Below are 22,194 nucleotides of genomic sequence, written 5' to 3'. Positions count from 1 at the left end.
ACTGGTGTGGGAAACCCCGCCCACTGTGGGCAGCACCAGTCCTTAGGCACTGGCTCCTGAACCACATGAGGGAAAAACTCAAGCTGGGCACAAATCAGCAAACAAGCAAGCATTTTTTTTTTCAGTTTCTCTCTGCTTATAACCCTGGATGTGACGTGATGGCTGTTTGAAGGTCCCAACTTGACCACCCCACAAGGAAGGCTGTGACCTGGAGCTGTGGGCTGAAGGGACCCCGTCCTCAAGGGAAGTCAGTTTTTCTGCACTGGTTCCGCCTGGCAGCAAGGAGGACTTCCCAGATGCAGCAGGGCTAACAGACAGTGCCCCTGTCACAATCGGGGCTTTGGAACTTTAGTTTAACGAATGTTTGACCAGACTTTTAAGGAACAGCAGGGTGTTCAAGGTCCCAGGATCCAGTTCCTTTGGCCTTCCCAGACTCGACTCTTTCTGCACTTCCCTTCACCACACATACAGTGCTACTTACCACCGGGGGCGGGGAGGCTCTCCCCACTCTAAAACTCCCTTCTCTTAGGAGCCTGCCCTGGTAGCAGCACCAAGAAGTCCTTGAGCCCTGCTTACTGTCGATGATGTTACTAATCTTCAGAGCTGGGGCTGCGCATCTCTAGCATCCTGTACCACTATCATCTCTAGCATCCTGTACCGCTATGCAAGGCCAGCAGGAGACAGCTTGCGTCTGTGCTGTGCCCTGGGTACCCATATGGGCTATAGCATGGGCAGCTGGGTTTGAGGCCAGCCTCCCAGTCCCAAGTGGGGCTCTCATCAATGAGATGATGCCCTGCCCAACTGTTCTTCATGTGAACATGCCAAGGAACCTGCACATATAGAGGGAGACCATGTGTGGCTGCAGCCGCTCTATTCACATGTCTCTGAACTCCAAGGCATGTTCATGGAGAGGCTTGGGCACCCAGACAAGCAGACTTAAGCAGGGCATGTCCCCAGGCCTGCCCATGTCCCCTGAGCCCACAAATCTCTTCATGGTAATAACCGGTATTTACTGGATCTTGGTTCATGCCAGGTTTTCTTTGAAACATTGCTTGCGAGTTATTGTTTGGTCTTCATATGAGACATGGAGTTTTTGATTTTTTTCAAGATTTTATTACTCTAGGTATTATTTTGTATTGCATGTATGTGTGTTTCTGTACATGGGTATATGCACATGAGTGCAAATGTCTGAAGAGGTCAGAGGGTTACCAGAATGTGGGTGCTTGTTCCTGAACTGGGGTCCTCTGCAAGAGCAAGTACAGGCTCCTGACTGCTGAGTCATCCCTCCAGACCCTCTTTTTAACACTTTAAAAACATTTAATTTATAATATATGTACAGTATGTGAGGACACGGGCATCCACCACATTGATGCAGGTTGGGTGGATACATAGTTGCTGCTTAGGTGCACACACAGCGCATGTGTAATACATGTACTTTGTTATTGATGTGATACATATATGGAACATGTGGTGGGGCTCACGCACACACATGAAGCACATACAGGCAGCACACATGCACATACGAAGTCTTTCACCTTTTCTCACACAGGGTAATTTATGGCCATCCGGCTCATGTCCAGACTTCCCGTTCACATTAATGAGGTGACGACCTGGTATTCAGAAGCCCTTGTCCTGCAGGGCAGGGTGGGGGATGGCCAGGCAGAGAAAACGGAGGCGACCACAGTCTCAGAGGAACAACTAATTATACGACTGACTGAGGTTTGATTGTTTTTCCCACGGCTTCCCTACTGTCCCCAACCGAAGGCCAGGTTCTCGCTGCAGCAGAAGGGGCTGAAGGCCTGAAGCGGGAATGAAGCAAAAGAGGGTGGGGAGGGTGGGGGCTGGGCGGTAGCCTGCCTGACTTCAGTACCGTCCCCTCCCTCAACCTTTCCAGCTGGAGGTGTTGAAATTATTTCCTGAAGGTCAGAGTTCATAGAGACCCGGGACTCTGGTTCTCTGCACCCTGCAATCCTTAACAAGAAACTCATTTCAGAGTCAAATTGAACGTCTTTATTTTGGAAGCTTCTATTTACTGACCCACCAGCCATAACAGGAGTTCGGCCCCCATGCTGCCACCTCAGAAGGTTTGCACAGAGCACATGACCGCCTTCCCTTCCACCCCTTAGCCCGGAGCTCAGCACCTGCTGACCAGAGACACTGTTCGAGGCAGCTCAGCCTCTTCCTAGGCCATCAACATGAAGCCTTTCCTAAGCAAGACTAAGGGTGGGCTTCCTATAAACTCCTCAGCACAGAGATATCCAAATGGACATTAAAAGACCATAGTGGGAGGTGGGGGCACACACCTAAAATTCTAACTCTCTGGGGATTGAGGCAGGAGGGTCGTACATACAAGGCTAGTCTGGGATCCATAGCAACATAGAGAGTTCCTGGCTAGCCTGGGCTATAAGTGAGATGGTATGAGACCTGAGATGGGTCTCATAGTTGAAACCTTCTCAGAATTAACAAAGGATCACGGGAAATTGCACTATTTTATCATATATAGCAGACTTGACTAATCTGAACTCTCAGTGGTACCGCGAGGTTAGCATGGGGCTCTGGTCATCCCCAGTTCACTGTTGTGGACACCTAGGCTTAGTGAGGAGACATTTACCTTCGGTCAAATCAAGATTTGAACTTCTCCAGCTGAGACTCATGGGTTCTTCATCTGTTTGGAGGATGTCTTTTCCTAGCAGCCAACGGGTTACAAGTATATGTTCCTGGAAAGCACCTCATTAAATCTCCTGAGAAGCCTGGATCAGTGCCGGGGAGGAAGGCAGTTGATGTGGCCCTGGCTGTGCATCAGGAATGCTGGAAGACTCTCTTATGTCCTAGATCATCACATAGATGGGATATTGAGTTCACATCCAGATGGCATCAGACTATACGATAAGTCCAGGTCAAAGGCCCCAGGTGGGAGAGGGAGCTCCATAGAGCAAGGCCCAGACCCTGCCTCCACACTGGCCTGCCTTACTGTGAGTGAACCCCATTCCCAGGCAAGGGAAAGTAGGGCCCTGGTCACAAGGTCCACAGTGTCACCCAGTTTCCATGACCTTGTCGTCAAACCCTGAGCTTGGCCTGGATGTGTGGGACTAGCTCTCAGAGTCTGAGCAGAAGGTGCCGTGCAAACATGAGGCACACGTGTGGGTCTTCAGTGGTTGCTTTAAACAGCTGATCCTGGGTCAGTAATGCTAGCCTTTAGAGCAAGGGCAGGAAGGGAGGGAGGGAGGATGGGGGTGGGGACAGAGACAGGTGGGTCCCTGAAGCTCACTAGCTAGTCACCTTAGCCAAGTCGGTGAGCTTCGGGTTTGGTGAAAGACTTTCAACCGCAACCCACACCAGAAACAGTTGGAATCTGCTCCGTAAGAAAGCATTCTGGATCTGGTGCCAAGGAGACTGGCGTTGAAGCTCAGAGGGCTGTCTCATGCCTAGAGGGAAAGTCACAGCTACCCCAGAGAGCACCAGTGTCAGTATCTAGAGTAGAGATGTTCCTACATTCTTCTCAGGGTTGTCATAGCGAGAAACATGCACACACGTGTGTGCATACACACGTGCACACACATACGTATACACCTATCCCAACGTCCCTCACAGACGTGCAGCCTTTCCGCCATCCAGTCCTAACTCCATGAATGGCACTGTCATACAGAGATGATGGGTAACCCAGGAGGGCTGGGGACTTACAGAGAAGGGTGGCGCTGTCATACAGAGATGGGTAACCCAGGAGGGCTGGGGATGTACAGAGGCACTGGGGGTCAGGGACAGGGCTGGGGACGTATAGAGAAGGGTGGCACAGAGGTGCTGGGGGTCAAGGTCTCTCCCCTGCAGCCTCTTGCTTTACCACCTCTTCTACCCCAGTGGAAGCGGAGAGACACACACTTCCTCCTTCCTCACTTCAAGTCTAGCTGCTTCAACCCCAGTGCTGGTTCACTTGGGAGCCTGTGCCCTGCCCCCAGCCAGGGCTGGCCTTAGAGAGCTAAGGCCTTTCTTAGGGCGCAGGGCTAGGTGAAGCCGACTCCACAGGAAGACCCTCTTAACCAAGAGTGGATCAGCGACAGCACTCGGGAGGGCGAGGAGAAGGATCGTGATCTTAGGATTAACCTGGGAGACATGGTGAGTTTTAGGCCAGCCTGGACTACAAAGTGAGACTCTGTCTCAAAAAAACGAAACAAACAAACAAACAAAATTAGGGGTGGAGAGGTATTGAAGGGCCCTCAGGAACCGAGATCCTAATCCAAGCGAAACAAAATTCTGATTCCACCAAAACTTTGCTAGGTGCTTATGGAGACACCGTGAAGCCACTCTTATGGCAATAGTCAGCATTCCCAGGTTCCAGAAGGACCCATCCCAGGGCTCCCCAGATCTATGTCCATCTCTGTTCTCTCAGCCCCTGCTGTATCCTGCTCTTATGGGACCATAAATTACCCCCGAGCCAGAGAAGAGCCTCAGAGGAAACATCCCTGTTCCTTGGCACAGAGGACCATTTTTTTTCTTTACCTAGAACCCTCAGAGTCGGCCCTGACTCAGTGTCTGTGGCTGACTTCCCCTGGGTCTATAGGAGAAGGCACATCAGGGAAGCTTCCAGGGTGAGAGAGTACCTGTGTCTGCCCTGCCACAGTGGTCAGACAGAGCTCTGTGGGTACGAGCGAGAATCCCACTTACCCCACGGGCTCACTTCCCAAATGCTGCCTGTGGGCCGAGGGTGCTCTAGGTTCACAGGAAATACAGACCAGTGCAGGAGCTCCGACAAGGACCCTGCCCTTCTCATCAGCTTCCGGCAAGTCCAGAGTCCCAGTGCAGTGACCACACCGCTCATACTAGGTGCCCGCTCCCACCATGGCCCGTGTCAGCAGATGGATGAACTGAATCTGTAAACAAAACAGTAACAATATCTTCCTGTTAGATCCACAACCTTCCTTAATCTCTCACGAGTTGTGCTGAATGACACAACAGCTCTCCTGCCCAAAGCTTGCTTCTGGAATAACTGGAACCTCCAAGAGACTGGTGAAGAGGACAGGAAGGTCTCACCCAGAAACTGGGGGAAACACCCCGCCACCTCCCCAGGGCCTCAAAAATGGCACAACCATGGGCTAGCTAAGACCCAGAATGCAGGGACCCTCCCCTAGCTAAGACCCAGAATGCAGGGACCCTCCCCTAGCTAAGACCCAGAATGCAGGGACCCTCCCCTAGCTAAGACCCAGAATGCAGGGACCCTCCCCTAGCTTACACAGCCCTTTTGTTGGGAAGTGAAAACTCAGGGACCCTGCATCTACCCCAGCTGCTTTCCACCCTTGAGTCTAAATTCCCCTCCGGTCAGGCAGGAGTGACCTAGAGCCTGGGGCCCTAACTGTCCCAAGCAGCAGCCGCCTGGCTACCTGCTGGTTGGGAAAGCTGGGAATTACCCATAGGCAACTATTCCATTTGTTTGGAGTGGCGTGGCCTTGCCTTCAGGCCAGATAACTTACTCCTCCCTGGAAGCTTTGGGGCCAGAGGGCCAGCCAGCTGCAAGGCCAAACATTTGGAGATACCAGAGCTGGAGAAAGCTAGAGCTTGTTTATGGTGGAGATAGCTTCTCCTGGCTCCGTTATCAAACCTGCAAATCACAGTTACTCAGGCAGCGATGGGACAGCAGCCAGACCTCAGGAAGGGAGACCAGGCTCTGGTGTGTGCCTGCATCCTCAGAGTGAGCTCCGGCCTGTGGCCTCTCCTGAGATGCCCTCACCCACGGTTTGCAACACCAACTCTGTCAATCTCTATACCACTTGGCCACCAGTGTCAGATGGCATTCACCCTGTACATAAAGCATCAAGGCTCAGGAAGGGTCAGTGCCTCACTGGAACTCAGACAAAGCCCAGGCTCCCTCTTCCCAGCACTTCCCAGCAGAGTGGCCCCTGGTACTTTCTGGTGCTCTCAGCACTTCCCAGCAATCTCCTTGAGAGAGATGCTCAGCATGCACATCCCTGGGATATGTCAGTAGAAGCAGATACCACTGATGGTACCAAGTCAACAGGTTGGATCTCTGCGGCTCTCACTGTCCCACCCACCAGCGCAGACTACTGCGATGTCAGCCTTGCAGGCTTCTTCAGTCTCAGCTCACACTCTCCCAGCTTTAAAACTCAGGATCTAGCTTCTAGTGGGTGGCATTGAAATCAGTGCTGGGGACACTTTTTTTTCCGGGCTATATTATCTCAGCCCAGACACCTTAGCTCACTCCCTTCTCTAACTCAAAACTCAGACAAAAGGTTACCTTATCATGAAAAAGTCACTGCCTTGTACATCCTCCGACCTGAGACTGAAGCAGGAATCCCTTCCATACAGCTGAAGGATGCCTGCCCTCCTGGATACCTCATGAGCCGGGACCCCATTTTATTCAAGGAACCAGATGGATGGTCAAGGAACAAATGCATGAATGCATGCATGAATGAATGAGAGGAACACCCTGGAGGGGGAGCTCTGAATGTGCATGTGTGCATGTGTGCACGTGTGCGTGTGCGTGTGCGTGTGTGTGTGTGTGTGTGTGTGTGTGTGTGTGTCCTAGTGGGAAGTCACTGCAGGCTGAGAAGCCAGAGAATTCATGTATCTCTGGAAACACTGGTCAGAAACCAACTAGGAGAACTGATCTGGGATGGTGTGAAAACCTCCTGCTGGTAACAGAGGAGTGTGAGAGCGGCTGGCCCTCAGCTTACCTGGGAGGCGTGGAAGATCACGTCCAGCTCTTTCTGTATATGGGTCTGGAATCACGGGGCTGGACAGAGGCTGTGCCCTCCATAAGCATCTGAGACATATCCTGGGCAGCACACGCCTCCTTCTGCTATCCTAGAGAGATCTCCAGAAGTTCATCCGCTTTGAAAGGGATGTGAGGTAAGGATTTATGGAGGCTGGAAGAGACAGTTCAGCAATTAAGAGCACACAAATCTTGCAGAGGACTTCAGCTTGATCCCTAGCACCCACGTTGAGGAGCTGACAGTGGCCTATGCCTCCAGCTCCAGGGGAATCCCATGCCTTCTTCTGGCCTCCGTGGCACTGCGCACATGTGCTCATATCCGCACACAGACACACACATATACTTAAAAACAAGGTTTTTAAAGGTTGTATGGGTGAGACTGGGAGAGACAGCTCAGCATTAAGAGCACTTGCTGCTCTTCCAGAGGACCTGGGTTTGGTCAGGTGGCTCAAAGCATCCATAACTCCAGCTCCAGGGAATCCAATGCCCCTGCATCCCTCAGGCACCTGCATTCATGTGCACATGCCCACATGCAGACACACCCACCTATACATAATTAAAAATAAAAAGAAATATTTAAAATGGTTTATGGAACCTTCCAGAAGCAGTCCATGGCAGTGAATCCCAGAACAGAGAGTTGTCTTTGATAGGCTTATTGCTTCCAGGGACATTCTCAAGAAGCATCAGGATTCTTTTTAATTTTTTTCTATTTACTTATTTTATGTGTGTGAGTATTTGCCTGCATGTGCACATGGGCACCATGTGCATGCCTGGTGAAGCTGGAAGTCCTAAGAGATCCCCTGGATCAGATGGTTGTGAGTCACCATGGGAACTGAGCCTATGTCTCTTAAAAGCAACAAATGCCCTTAAGTGCTCAACTATCTTTCCATCACCAACTCAGGATTCTTGGGCAAGGTGTGTAAGGGAAGAGAAAAGGGCTGTCTGCAAAAGTGTAATCAATACTGCAATAGTTGGAAAGCAATACACAAACATACACGCATACATACATACATACATATATATATATACATACATACATACATACATACATACATGTCTGCTCTTGCCACAACTTACCAACTGCAACAAAGGCTGTGGTTGGTAGCACTGCACAGGGCAGAGTGGGAGGCTGGGGCGATGGCTCTACTGGTAAAGAGCTTGCTGTAGAAGCATGAGAAATGAAGTTCAATACCCATGAGTTAAGTAAAAATCCAGGCATGGTACTGTATGTTTGTAATATCAGCACTGAGGCTCACTGCACAGCCCACCTAGCCTATCCGATGATCTCCATGCCACTGGGAGCCCCTGCCTCAAAAATAACATGTAAGAAATGACATCCCAGGACCAGTGAGATGGCTCAGTGGTTAAGACACTTGTTGCCAAGTTGGATGAAACTGAGTTTGATCTCTGGGACCCACATGGTGGAAAGAGAGAAACAACTTTGTTGCCCTCTGACTTACACAGTATACACACACGCGCGCACACACACACACACACACACAATCAATAAATGTGATTTTTAAAAAAGAAAGAAATGATGCTGGCAGTGGTGGAGCACCTCTTTCATCCCAGCACTTGAGAGGCAGAGGCAGGTGGATCTCGGTGAGTTCAAGGTCAGCCTGGTCAACAGAGCAAATTCCAGGACAGCCAGGACTACATAGTGAAATCCTGTCTTGAAGAAAAGTAAAAAGAAGAAGGAGGAGGAGGAGGAGGAGGAAAAGGAGGAGGAGGAGGAGGAGAAGAAAGAAAGAAAGAAAGAAAGAAAGAAAGAAAGAAAGAAAGAAAGAAGGAAGAAAGGAAGGAAGGAAAGAAAGAAAGAAAGAAAGAAAGAAAGAAAGAAAGAAAGAAAGAAAGAAAGAAAGAAAGAAACCTAAGGTTGACCTCTGGCCTCCAAACTCACGTGCATGTGCACACGCATGCACGCGCGCGCACACACACACACACACACACACACACACACACACACGGGAGATCACAGCACACAGCTGAGGTTTCAATGGAGCAGGCCAACTGTAATTCTGCTTTGACAATTGGTGAGCTATTAATGGCGACAGCAGCCACACATCGTCTCCCTCCTTGCCATTGTGTGAACACAGTTTCAGACACGTTTCTTAGCTCTGACCTCATTTAATGCATTAATTATACTTTGCTTGACACCTCTATTCTCAGAGCTAAGCTTTTGCATGCTTGCCCGAATTCTACCTTGCCAATCACATGAAAAGGCTTTGGGATGGCTAGACAGGCAAGTTCCATAAATTCTTGCAACAAGATGAGCCAAGTTTCGGTCCCAAGCAAGATAGATGTTTATGACATCGTCTTGATTCTTCTCTGAAAATCTTAGGATGTTTTCCTATTTAGCAGCCCTCAGTGCCCATTTTGCTGGTTAAATCCGTCAGCCTGCCTCATAGGCACTTTCTGCTCTCCTCTTCTTCCTCCTCCTTCTCCCCCACCCCCTCCTTTTCTTCCTCCTCCTTGTCCTCCTCCTTCTTCTTTGTGAAACTGGGTCTCTCTACACAGCCCTGGATATTTCTGAACTCACTATGTGGACCAGGCTGGCCTTGAACTCACAGAGATCCACTTGACTCTGCTTCCCGTGTGATAGGACTAAAGGCATGCACCACCACACTGGGCTTAAAATCTTTTTTGAAAAATTGTCTTCTTTTGTTTTTTAAAGATCTCTTTATTTATTTTATGTATTAAATGTGTGCCTTTATGCCAGAAGAAGGCATCAGATCCCACTAGAGATGCTTGTGAGCCACCATGTGGGTGCTGGGGATTGAACTCGGGTCCTCTAGAAGAGCAGCTAGTGTTCTTAACTTCTGAGCCATTGCCCCAGCTCCTGAAAAAATCGTTATTATTTGTATGTGTATTGGTGTTTTGCCCACATGTGCGCCTATGCACGGAATGCATTCCTGGTGCCTGAGGGGGCCAGAAGAAGCTGTTGGATCCCATGGGCCTAGAGTTACAGATGGCTGTCAACCTTCATGCGAGTGTTAGGAATCAAACCTGGGTCCTCTGAAAGAGCAGTAAATCCTCTTGACTGTGAGCCACCTCGCTGGCCCCTGCCGGACGCTATGGAAAGGGCAGGTTCCTGAGCAGCTCTGGAGCCCTCCCGGCCACTGAGAGCCTGGAGTGGGGTCTGGGAGCCAGCCTTCCTCACAAGTTCCCTAGGTAATTGTTATGTGCACTCAAGTTTGAGAAGCACTGACCCCAAGCATGACAGCTATTCAGGAAATGTTTGCAGAATGAACTGTTGCTGAATGAGTTTCGGGAGGTTAGGGTGAACAGAAGCACACCGTGCCATTGTTTGCCATTCTGCCCGGCCACGACACTTGTGCGACGCCATCTCACGGCCACTGGCCAAGGGCTGCATCCCCATGGGACTGGGCTGGTACCTGTGGTTGCCACCTAGCATAAGCCAAGCCCATGAGGACAGGGCACCCCACTGTTGCCCAAATAACTGTCACAGGTGGGTACCCAAGTTGTATAGGTAAAGGCTCAGCGAAGCCCTCCCACTCCAAACTGTAGACCCTGTGTGTGGCTGGGCTGTCTTCTGGGGCTAAGTTGTAGGTTAAATTACAATGTAAGACTCCTCCTCCTCAACACCACAAACCTTTCATTCTGGTTACAACCTGATCCCTGATCCTGCGTAGTATATTGGTCTCCAGTGTTGGGTACAGTCCTGGGTACAGATTGACTCTGAAGTCTGCATACAGACTGGTTCCTTCTTTCTGGTCATAGGTTTACCCCTCATCTTGAGTGCAGACTTAACCTTAATCCAATGTAGCCAAAATGTAATTCTCCTAGCCCAGGAAACAGGCTGAATCATAACCCTGGTCAGAGCCTGATCCTAAACTCTGATCTCAGTGCCCACTTAATCCTTGCCACAGACTGGTCCAACTCTGCATAGATTGCTTTTTCATTATGACCACAGGCTGACCCTAGCGGGCTGGTCTATGAATACGTGGATAGCCTTCCAACAGAGGGCAGAGTCTTGTCTACAAGAGGAATGTGGTGTACCCAGCTGGGATTGGGAAAATTTGTGTTTTCCATACAAGAGCCATGGTGGGAATTCAAGATGCTGGGTCCTTGTGACCTTGGCCACCCTCCAGTTCTCTCTCTGCTTGCCTGGCCGACCCCACCCCACCAGCTGGCTCACTCAGAGGGAGATGGATAAAAGTGAAGGTGACCAGCCCCACCACAGGAATGTGCAGGTATCATTAGTGAATGGAAGCTGGACACACAGCTGCCCGTCCACCCGACCCCTGCCACCCTCCTCCTCCGAGATGGACCCCAGTCACAAGCAGAAGGGAAGCAAGGCCAGGGTGGCAGCAGGGCTTTGTACCCCGTCCAGATGAGTGTCTGTGCCAAGTGTCCCTTTCCTGCACACGGTGTCGCTTTAGGGGGAAGATCTGGTCCTCCGCAAGGCTGGAGCGGCCCCCTGAGCACCATCCTACTTCCAGGCAGGTCTAAGGGTGGCTCTGTCTGGATCCACAGAACTGGAGGTGGAAGCTGCCCCGTTCTGGCTGTGGGGAACTCTGAGAACTTTAATTTCTTGGAAAATCCATAGCCTCCTACCTTAAGAAACTCCTAAGCTGAGGGACAAACAGCAACCCTGGCCCCGGGGGAGCTTCCAGTTTGACAGTGGAAACACAGAGAATCCACTCTGAGCCTAAAAATGACTCCCTGCTCTTCTCATCACATATGAAGATGGAGATGCACATCCACGGAGCTGTGGACATTGAGCAGGGACGATGAAGAGGAGTGAACAGATAGGGATAACCCTGGCAGCCTCCCTGGAGGAAGATGAAATCCCTCCCCCATCTTCTCGCCGGACCGCTGGACCGCCACCACCCTGCCCCAGGAATGTTGAAGGCCCAAATCATTTTTTCTTAGCCCTGATAGGCCTGAGGCCTGTACTCATTCCCTTGAGGAGCTGGGGCGGGTGGGGGACTGGATAGGCCTCCCAGACATTCCTCCTGCATTCCTGGGGCCATGCCCTCCTTCCTCCCTGCCTCAGCCTAGTCATAAACTATTTCAGGCTTGCAAAATCTGGTCTGCTGGGTTCTTGCAACCCTCCCACCATGAGTAGAGGCCAGAGCCATGACTAAGAAACCCATAGCACCCACAGGGTCCAGAGGGTTCTGGTCAACTGGGACAGAGACAACCAAGTGACCTCTTGGGCCACCAACCATACAGTAGTTGGGAAACAGAGAAGGCGGGTCTAGCCATTCCATGGGGCAGGATCCATGGAACACCACTCCTCAGAACTGTGTGGAGAGAAGAGAGGGGGCTGCTAGCGCAGGACAGCACAGGTTGGGTCAAAGAGTGTTCAGAAAGCTCCGCCCATGTTCAGATGTACAGAGCCTCCTTCTCCACACCTGCTCCCCACACCAAGGCTGCTTCTGGCTCCCATTGCACAGAGGACAAATAAGACAACATTGCTGTAAGAGTTCTATCCAAGCACACTTGCTCCACTCTCCAGATGAAACTGTCCCCATCACCATCGTCACAGCCTTCTAGACACAGAGTGCCCTGAACCACCATGGTACCATGCACCTAAAAAGAATGTTTCATCTCAGCCCCAGCCCTTCCCTCCCTGACCTTGCGGTCATCTAGGGAATGTAATGCCCGCATCGCTAGGCAACTGCACCATGGAAGAAAGCACCTGAAGCCACCTGGCCCACAGGACACTTCTATGCCTCTGAGCTCTTGAGTGGAATGAAGATGACCTGCTCGGGAGGGTGACCTGTGGCCTGGGAAGATGGCTTAATAGGCAAAATGCCCGCTGTGCAAACACAAGGACCTGAGTTCGGATTCCCAGCACACATCTGTGACCCCGACACTAGGGGGCAGAGACAGACGGATCGCCAAGGCTTAAAAACAGGTGCAGTGAGAGACCTTGTTTCAAAGCTGAGGTGGAGTTACGGGCATACATGTTTATGTACTTTTTGTCATGCTTCGATGCCTCTAATGTCACTGTTGGTGTGTTTTCCTTGGCCCTTAGTGTTTGCCTTGGGAATGTGGAAAGGTCTTTACTAATAAAAATTGATTTTGCTTTTTTTAAAAAAAATGGGACAGAAAGGGATTGAGGAAGATGTCCAACATCAGCCTCTTGCCTCCATGCATGCTCACACTGCCCAATGTAAACACACACACACTTTAAAATCAAATAAATAAAAAGAAGGCAGGGGATGGCTCAGTGACCCGTTCTCGCAGAGGACTGGGGTTCAGTCTCCAGCACCCACGTGACTGCTCACAACCGTCATCATCCCTGGGACATTGTGGTAGAAGGAGACTGACTCCCGGAAGTCGTCCTCTGTTCTCTGCCTGTGAGCTACAGCACACAGATTCATATGCATTCTGCATACAAACACACAAATAATCAATGTAAAATAATGCATTTTTAAAAGATAGCTCAAATGACTAATATCCAAACTTCTTCCTAGATCCAAGGGATTTGGTGGCAGATTTCTCTGGATACCCAGCCCTGCCTCCTCTCCTCTCCCCTCTCCTTCTCTTCCCTCCTCTGCTAAGCCCATTTCCCTAAACCCTATGGAGACACCACTAACCTTGCTTACCTTACAAAGTCCCACAGGATTCCCTCAACATCAACTCTTGAGTCATGTTTCAACTTACTAAGGCCCCAAAGAGTGCCTGCCTGGCCCTTCTCTGTCTCAGGAGCCACCAGGAGAGCAGTCCTCAGGTCCGCACCTCCCCTTCCAGACCACCCCCACCCCCAGCTCAAGGCAAGCTGATTCTAGAGAATCCAACCTCTAGCTCCTCAGTCCAATAGCATTTGCGGGGCTTCGGTGGCCATCCCTGCCTGCCTGGTGAGGATTTGATTGAATACACTCTTCTGCGTGAGTGCTCCTGAGATTCGTGATACTTGACCACAAACACTCACACACTGGATCACACAGAAACACCCCCCACAATGCGTTGTTGGGGGAAAGAAAACTAACATTCATGGGAGCTTCATTCAGGCCCAGCTTACGTAGTCCTGCCCACCTCCCATGGGCAATACGTGAATGTTGCCACTTTATAAAAGATATTCTTTGAGGATCATTAAGAAGGTTTAGCCTGCTGCCAAGCTGGATGATCAAAGTTCCATCCAGCGGACCTACATGGTGGAAGGAGAGAACCAACTCCTGAAAGTTGTCCTCTGACCTCCACATACGTGCAGTGACACACACGTGCCCACACACGTGCACACACAATAAATAAAATCTCACTGGCAATACATTGTTCTTAAGGGACCCAGAGGAACAGTTCATAGTTATGGATACAGCACAGCATTTCAGTTGAATGTGTAGCCTTCACAGTACGGCAACCGGCACGTCAGTCACCTCGGGGTGTGGGCATTTCTTTGTGTCCAAAACATTCAAAATCTTCTAGATTTGCTATTCTGAAACACTAATCAGTCATTATCAAGCACAGTTATTCTGCTATGCTGTAAGACCTCATGAGCAAGTCTTCCTGTCCACTGTACCCCTGTACCCAAAAGCACCCCTTCCCCACACCTATACCCATCCCAAGCTCTGGCAGCCATTTTTCTAGTTACTGCTCAGCAATCATTTCCATGACCAGGGAGGAACAGAGCTTCAGAGTCAACTACACACGTATACATATTCACACACACACACAGATACACATACATACACACAGATGCACACACATGCGCTCACATGCCACACACACACATTTGGACACACTCGTGTGTGCATGCATGTGCATACATACACACATTCATACACACAAACATACACACAGGTGCACACACATACACTCATCACCACATACACTCACATAGCACATACACATGTGCACACACTCATACACACATGCACACACATGCATATGTGCATGTGCACACACAAGCACACACACACAGTAATCAACAACCCCAGGACTTCTTTCTGCATCTGTCTGACTGGTTCCTATGTTCCCCTGTGCCACGCTATACAAGCATACAAACAAAAGTCCTCTCGAAGAGTCCTGAAGCCAGTTCGGTCACAGCTTTCCTGGGTCTAAATGTCTCTGTTTCTACATCTGGGAAGTAGGAATGTGGCCTGTTTTCTCTATACAGGGTACTCTGTCTGAGGTCTTTCTAATTCCCTTATCATAAAGACTCCACAAACTTACCACCTATTCCGTGAACTCAAGGGAGTCCTCTGGCCTGACCTCCCCTTTGGGGTGAGGCCCAGTGGAGACCACACAACTTCCCATTGGCTCTTGAGAGTAACTCCCATTAGTGATGACTGCTACTTTGTCTTCCTGTGACATCAGTGCCCCTCTGTTGGAGGTGGGGACTGGCTTCCACACAGCCAGGAAGGACCTCCCAGCTGGGTGGCCCAGGCAGGCTTGCTGAAACCCTCCGCATGCAGGTACCTTTGGGAGCAGGGCTGAGGGATGAGAAAGAAAGTCTCCTGATAGGCAGCCCCTATCCCTCCCAGCCCCTCACAAACTGTAATCGCGCTCCATCGCCGCTTTGAACTCTCCAGTCCACCTCCTGCACGTCGGCCCCCACCAGTGCTGTCATTGTCTTCCGTCCCCAGATCACGAAGCCCCATCAGCAGGCTCCATGGCAGAGCATTGTCTAGTGTGCTGGGGGCCCTGAATTTCCTCCTTAGGGAAAACAACCAAAGACACACACGCACATGCACACACACAACTCACACATGCACACGCACGCACATGCACACACTCCATACCAAATATTACCCGCCTGGTGTGGTGGTGCACACCTGTAACCCCAGCACTTGGAAGGTATGTGCAGAAGGATGAGGAAGTTGAAGGCCATCCTGTGCTACATAGTTAAAGGCCAGCCTGGGCTGCAGGAGACCCTTTCTAAAACACAGAAATGAACAGCAGAGGAACCATCACCCCCACCCTCCTCATCTTCATTCATTTTTACCCCTACCACCCCCAGCCCTCACCCATGAGAACCTAAAAGGCTAATATCTAATCAATGATCTATTTTACTCTCTGCCCAAATTCTTGACCAAGCAGTGAACTTTGGCTGGAATGATAGGCAGACCACAGAACTGGGATGCAACAGCCTCAGGACAGGACAAGGCTATGTCTCTGTCCAATGGCATCTCTTCCAATGGGGCTGGCTGCTCACACAGCCATCTGTGAGGGCTGGACAGAGGTGGGATTTCCTCAGTCCTCGGGTGGTCCAGCTAGCCGCAGCCCCAACTCTAATTTCTCTGAGCAAACTCTCAGGAACTTACCCGGCTTGTTTGAACACAAGCTTTGTTGGATGCAGAGAAGGAGAATTAAAAGTGATCATGGAGGATCGGCCTGCACAATCAACTTGGTCTTACACGCAGAGAAGTCTGAAGAGGAACCTGTTCCCATACTGCTCACGTCTGTCAGTAGATACTCAAGACTTCCTTCCTTCTGCAGAGCAAGCTAGGGCATTGGTTCTCACCCTGTGGGTCTCAACCTCTTTGGAGGTCAAATGCCCCTTCCAGAAGTGTCACCTAAGACCATCAGAAAGCATAGATATTTATATTATGATTCATAACAGTAGCAAAATTACAGTTATGAAGTAGCAATGAAAATAATTTTATGGTTGGGGGGGTCACCACAGCATGAGGAACTGACTAGAGGGACAGCATTAGGAAGGGTGAGGACCACTGAACTAGGGTGTGTGGAGTTCTTAGCTCAAGCAAGAAGAAGTAGCTACAGCCTTCATCTAGCCTGGCTTGTCTGTTACTGAGCAGGGCATCCAGCTGTGGTAGGGGGAAGGCAGAAAGGAGCGAGTGGGGAAAAAAAGGAGGAAGGAAGGAAGGAAGGGCCTGCCTCATACCGGATCCAAAATCTGAGCTGAAGTCAAAAGACTTGTACTGGGGGCTGGAGCCATGGCTCAGGGGTTAACAGCACCTAATCCTTTTGCGGAGGACCTTGGTTCAGTTCCCAGCACTCATGGCTAACAACTATCTGTAACTCCAGTTCCCGGGGATCTGGCAGTCTCTTCTGGCCTCCACAAACACCTGTATACACTTGATACACATATATACAAATAGACAAAACACTCATACACATACAGAATCTTTAAAGATTTGGATTGTAATCATAGGACCAACCGTTTCTATGCTTTGCCTTAGCTTCCTCCTCTGTAACACAGAAGAAACATCCCGCCTAGGATGACGTGAGAGCCCAGCCTGCAAAGGGAACCTGGGCCTGGCTGGACTACAAAGCTGAGAGGACCTGGAACATTCCCGAACACGCAGAGAAGCCATGCAGACTGTGTCATCTGACCCAAGTCATTTTCAGAATTCTTTTTACATACGTCACTCTCAAAGCCAGAATGAAGCTGATCACTGATACTGCCCTTCGGATTTCTGGTGACTTCTTTCATGGACCCACTTCCTCCTTCCCAAGTTGGGATCTGAGCCCAGGCGCCCTCCCCATTGATCCCTTTGATCTTTCTGATAAGCTGGAGACTGGACAATGTATCTGCTCTCGCCTGGGCCAGTTTTCTCCTGCCCTTTGGCCAGGGGCCAGAGAAGTGAGAGCTTCCTGCTGTCACCATCAAGGCCACGTTTCTGGGAGCTTTGAAGAGAGGGGACTTGGATCAAATCCTCCCAGGACAAAGTTTTAGAGTGTCGGTTCTCCAGAGCCGTTTTCAGGCCCGAGCCCTGAGTCTACCATCTGGGGACACGGTTGGGTGTGCAGATTCTCAGGTCTCACCTGATACCTGCAGACTCGAACTCGGATTCCACACTTGCCCAACATCACGTGGGTGTGAGAACCATGCATTGGAGAGCAGAAGCCCTCAGCCATAACCTGCATAACCTGCATGGAGCTGTGGAGGAGTCACATCCAGGTCCATGGAAGCCACGTCAGTGTAAGGCACAGCAGCTTTAGCAGGCTACACAGTTCTGGTGCGCAGGCGCAACACTCCTGGAATCCCGTGGGAAGGAGGCGGGGCTCTGGAGGTGCGGAAGATCTTGGGAATTCTGGAGCTGCAGAGGACTGGACAATGTTCTTGGCTCATGCGTAGGTCTCCTCACTGGGGTCCCAACAGGCTCCCACAGCCGTGCTGGCCCCTGATGAGAGATGCCTCCCAGTTCCTTAGGCTCACGATGAACTTGTTAGTCATGCTGGCAGTCCCAGCTGTGGTTTGGCTCCAAAGTCTGGCAACCCCCACCCTGACCTGGCCCAAGGCCATGTCCCAGGCAAAGAACTAATCAAAGAACCTGAGCTTGGGGTACCTGTGTGTTCTCATTCCCAGCATGAATAATGATCTAAGAAGACTGGGGCTCTCCCCTCGCGAGATGGCTCAGTCGATAAAGGCACTTGCCACCAAATCTGACAACCTGAATTTGGTCTCTGGGGGCCACATGGTAGAACAGGAGAAGGACTCTGGAAGGCAGTCCTCTAACCACTACACACACTGTATAAATAAATACTGCAGTAACAATTTTTTAAAGACTCGAGCAGTAAAGAGATACATAAGTTTCCACTGCTCCCATCAGAGCTCAGGGAGATGTTGCAGCAGACCAAGCTGAGCCCTTTGTGAACATTCTAGGAATTAACGAGACGGTGACCACAAAATAGGCACCAACCAGGGCAGTGAGGCATGAGCACAGGAGGAAGCTAATTGGCCAGGGTATGCACAGTTTAGGGAGGGAGGTGGCTGAGAACAGCGTAGCCTGGAAGTTTCTCAAAGGGAAGAGGCCTAGGTCTGACTGGCACATGAGGAAGCGTGAAGAGAACACGGCCTGCCTCTCACGCTCGCTGTCTCTGACCTCTGTTCATCTTCATCTCATTCTTTCTGCCTTCCTTCCATGAGGCGGGCCACTCGTGGGAGCTGGTGAGTGGGTCAGCGGGTGAAATGCTGTTTAGCAAGCACGAGGGCCTGAGTTTGGAGCCTCAACACCCATGGAAGAGCCGAACATCTGAGTGCACTTACAATTCGGTGCCGGGGACCAAAGCAGAAACAGGCAGACCCCCCAGGAGTACCAAGCTCCAAGTCCATGGAGAGATCCTGCCCAGAAGTTGTCCAGCAAGACGGCTAAGTGGGTAAAGACAGTTGCCACCAGTACTGATGACCTGAGTTCAGTTCCTTAGCCACACATGGTGGAAGGCGAGAACCGACTCCCATAAGTTGTCCTTTGACCTCTATGCAGCGCCACCCCAACAAAATAAATTAATAGCTTGTAAGATAGGGAGAGCAATAGGAAGACATCTGATGCCAACCTCTGATCTCAACATACACACACACAGGCACATGCACACGCACACGCACACGCACACGCACACGCACACACACACACACACACACCAAGGGGACCCTCCGCAAGGGTGTGGACTAGCACATTGCTCTATGACCACACATCAGAACAGTCACAGATCTCAGTGGACCCCTGCTGTTACACGCTAGAGCCCAGATGAACTTGGAAGCAGAGTGCTAAGGAAAGCAGCCAGCCACAGCAGACCACACCTCTGTTCGTGTGAAACCTCTGGAGATAGTCGAACAACACCGAAAAGCAGCAAATAAATCAGTGGTTGCTTGAGACTGGAACCAGAGTGGGGCTCACCACAAATGGCTCAAAGGAAACTTTGGGGGTAGAAGATTCTAAAGCTCTTGCATATGGTATACATCTACCGAGTCATTACATGTATGTTAAATTACATGTATGTTAAATGTGTAGGTGCTAGGGTGGGTCAGTTTCACTTCACAAAGGGGCGTGATGGACAGAGAGACACACACGTGAGGCAGTGGTTCTAATAAATATCACTTACAGGATTTAATTACGAGCCTGGAGTGTCTGGAAGGGCTCAGAATAGTGCAACTAACCTGTGTTTTGAAAATTTTGGGGGGGACGGATTTAAAAAAGCTGGAAGCAGGAGCCAATAATATCACTCAGTTGTATAAACCCGGAGAATTGAGTTTGCACCCCAGAACTCATGAAGGAGAGAACCAGCTTCCTAAAGTTGACCCCTGACCATCATACTGCCCCTGCCCCCATCCCCTGCCACGAACATGTAATAAAATAAAGTGTTTTGTTTGTTTGCTTGCTTGCTTGCTTTATTTTAAGAAGACTGGAAATAGAAGGTGGGAGAGATGGCTGAGATGGTTCAGAGCATCTGTCTCTTGCTGAGGATCCAGGTTCAGTTCCTAGCACCAGGTCAGGAGGCTCATCACTGCCTAAAACGGCAGCTCCAGGTGAGACAATGCCCTCTGTTGGGCTCCGCAGGCACTTTCACACACATGGTGCACATATGCATACTCAGACACACATAGATACAATACACATTGAAACGGGAATAAAAATCTAGGCATGGTGGCATAAGCCTTTAATCCCAGCACTTAGGAAGCAGAGGCAGAAGGATCTCTGTAAATTCAAAGCCAGCCTGGTCTACATGGCAAGACTCTATCCAAACAAACAAATAAGTATTTGTAAAAGCTGGCAGCAGGGGTGTGGTGGAAAAATCTATGGTTTGGGAAGGTTATTTGGGCCACCAGAATGCTGAAGGGAAAATTCCCAACACTGGTCACAGTGAGAGTATGGGGAACTGAGAACGTTTATCTACAGTCTCGGGAAATGCAAACAACACTTCACCTCAGAGCCCTGGCAGTGTCTGCCCCGTGACTCCATTCTTAGGTATATAACACAAGGGCGTTCATTTGAATGCCACATAACACAGTGTTGCGTGAACACATCCGCTATGGTCCTCAGCTGACACCAACCCATCAACTGTCCAGAGGATAAGTAAAAAGTGTGTAGTTGGGGCTGTTGGGATGGTTCAGTCGGTAAGACGCTTGCTCTGCAAGCAGAGGGACCTGAGTTCAGAGCCCCAGAACCCATGTAAAGGCTGGTGTGGTGGCCAGCCTCTGTCGTCTCAGGGATGAAGGATGGAGACGGGAGTTTGCTAGCAGTCAGTCTAGCAGAATCGGTGACCTTCGGGTTCAGTGGGAGATCCTGTCCCACAGAACAGCATGGAGGGCTGGAGAGATGGCTCAGCACTGGAGGGCACTGACTGCTCCTTCAGAGGACCCAGGTTTGGGTCTCGGTATCCACATCAGGTGACACACAATCTGTAACCCGAGCTCCAGAGGATCTGATACCCTCTGACCCCCAGGGCACCTGCACACACGTGATGCACATAAACCCAGGCAGGCACAGACTTACACAGAAATGTAAACAAGTTTTTCTTCTTCCTTCCTTCCTTCCTTTCTTTCATTTTTCAAGACAGTATTTCTCTACGTAACCCTGGCTGTCCAGGAATTCACTCTGTAGACCAGGCCGGCCTTGAACTCAGAGATCTGCCTGCCTCTGCCCCTCAAGTGCTGGGATCAGAGACAGTGCACCACCACACCCAATCAAAAACTTTTTTTGAAAGCAAAGAGAGAAAGGTTTATTGGGCCTGATAATGATAGTAGTGATAATAATAAATTAATTTTCAAGTGTTCAGGAAAAAATAAACAAGTGATGTAATCACGTGCATGCCTGTGATTCTGTTTATATTTTGTCCCAGGGTCAGGGGATACTAACCTCCAGACCTAGAAAGTGGAGGAGTCCCTGCCATAGTGAGGGTGACCTCACAGAAGGATTGTGGGATGCCAGAAAAGCTTTCTTTTACTGCTTTTTTTTTCTTTTTCTTTATTCCTCTCTCATTCAAGACATCCCAACCGAAACCTACCCTCCCTCTACTCTTCCCATTTTCCCCTTACCACCTCCCCTCTCCCCCAGATCCATTGCTCCTCCATTTCCCTTCTGAAAGGGGCAGGGCTCCCAGGGGTATCAACCGAACCCCGCATACCAGAATGCAGTAAAACTAGACACAAGCCTCACATCCAGGCCGGGCAAGGCAACCAAAACTACTTCTTGCTGCAGAAGCATTTTGTGAAATCGTTGTTGAATCATAGATGTACTTATGACTTGTGAATGCTTCTCTGTGGATCTTTTAATTAGAGAGGAAACAATGTTTACTAAACAATTGGGGAAGGCAAGAAGAAACCCTTTGGCCCTCACCGTAAAACCTGACCTCCAAGCGGCCTCTGGAGATGGAGCGAGCTTACCTCCACCTCTCTGGGCAGCTAGATGGTCTCCAGACCAGGTCTCACGTAGACAACGTCCTTGGCATTTATCAGATACGCAAGGGCAGAACAGGGGAGGGAGACGCAGAAGGCTTTGATGCCAGGCTAGCCCAGGGAGCCCATAAAAGTCCTAGGAAGTCTGAGATGACTCCCTTGAACAGAATGGACCACAAAGGAGCCATCTAGCCCGGGCCTGTGGGAGACAGTGTGAGCAAGCCCGGGGCGGGGTGGGGGGAGGAATCAGAATTGGTGGAATATAGCAAGCCTGCAAGCCGCCCTTCAATCCCTCCTCTCAGCCTGGTTACACTAAAGGGGCTTTAAGGGAAATCGGCTAAAATTATCTCAGCAGGAGCCTCTCTGTAGAAGGCATTGTCTTTCTTCTGAAACACCTTGATGAGGTTTCCATTTCCGAGGA

General features: G+C 50.2%; 1 long non-coding RNA gene across 2 annotated transcripts; it reads right to left on the bottom strand.

Annotated features, from left to right (window-relative positions):
• Positions 1–1,387: 1,387 nt before the first annotated feature.
• On the bottom strand, positions 1,388–17,796 carry LOC119823540. 2 transcript variants are annotated; one of them, XR_005286972.1, is made up of 6 exons: positions 17,423–17,796; positions 15,958–16,209; positions 7,799–7,882; positions 6,684–6,875; positions 2,612–4,865; positions 1,388–1,971 (listed from the first exon to the last, which is right to left on the bottom strand). It is a non-coding gene; the product is annotated as an uncharacterized LOC119823540 (long non-coding RNA). The 2 variants fall into 2 exon arrangements; XR_005286971.1 differs by lacking the exon at positions 1,388–1,971 and having other exon boundaries at positions 2,498–4,865.
• Positions 17,797–22,194: the final 4,398 nt, after the last annotated feature.

Source organism: Arvicola amphibius, chromosome 9 (genome assembly GCF_903992535.2).
Source record: "Arvicola amphibius chromosome 9, mArvAmp1.2, whole genome shotgun sequence".
Classification (NCBI taxonomy): Eukaryota; Metazoa; Chordata; class Mammalia; order Rodentia; family Cricetidae; genus Arvicola; species Arvicola amphibius.
This window is presented reverse-complemented; position numbering and strand designations above follow the sequence as displayed.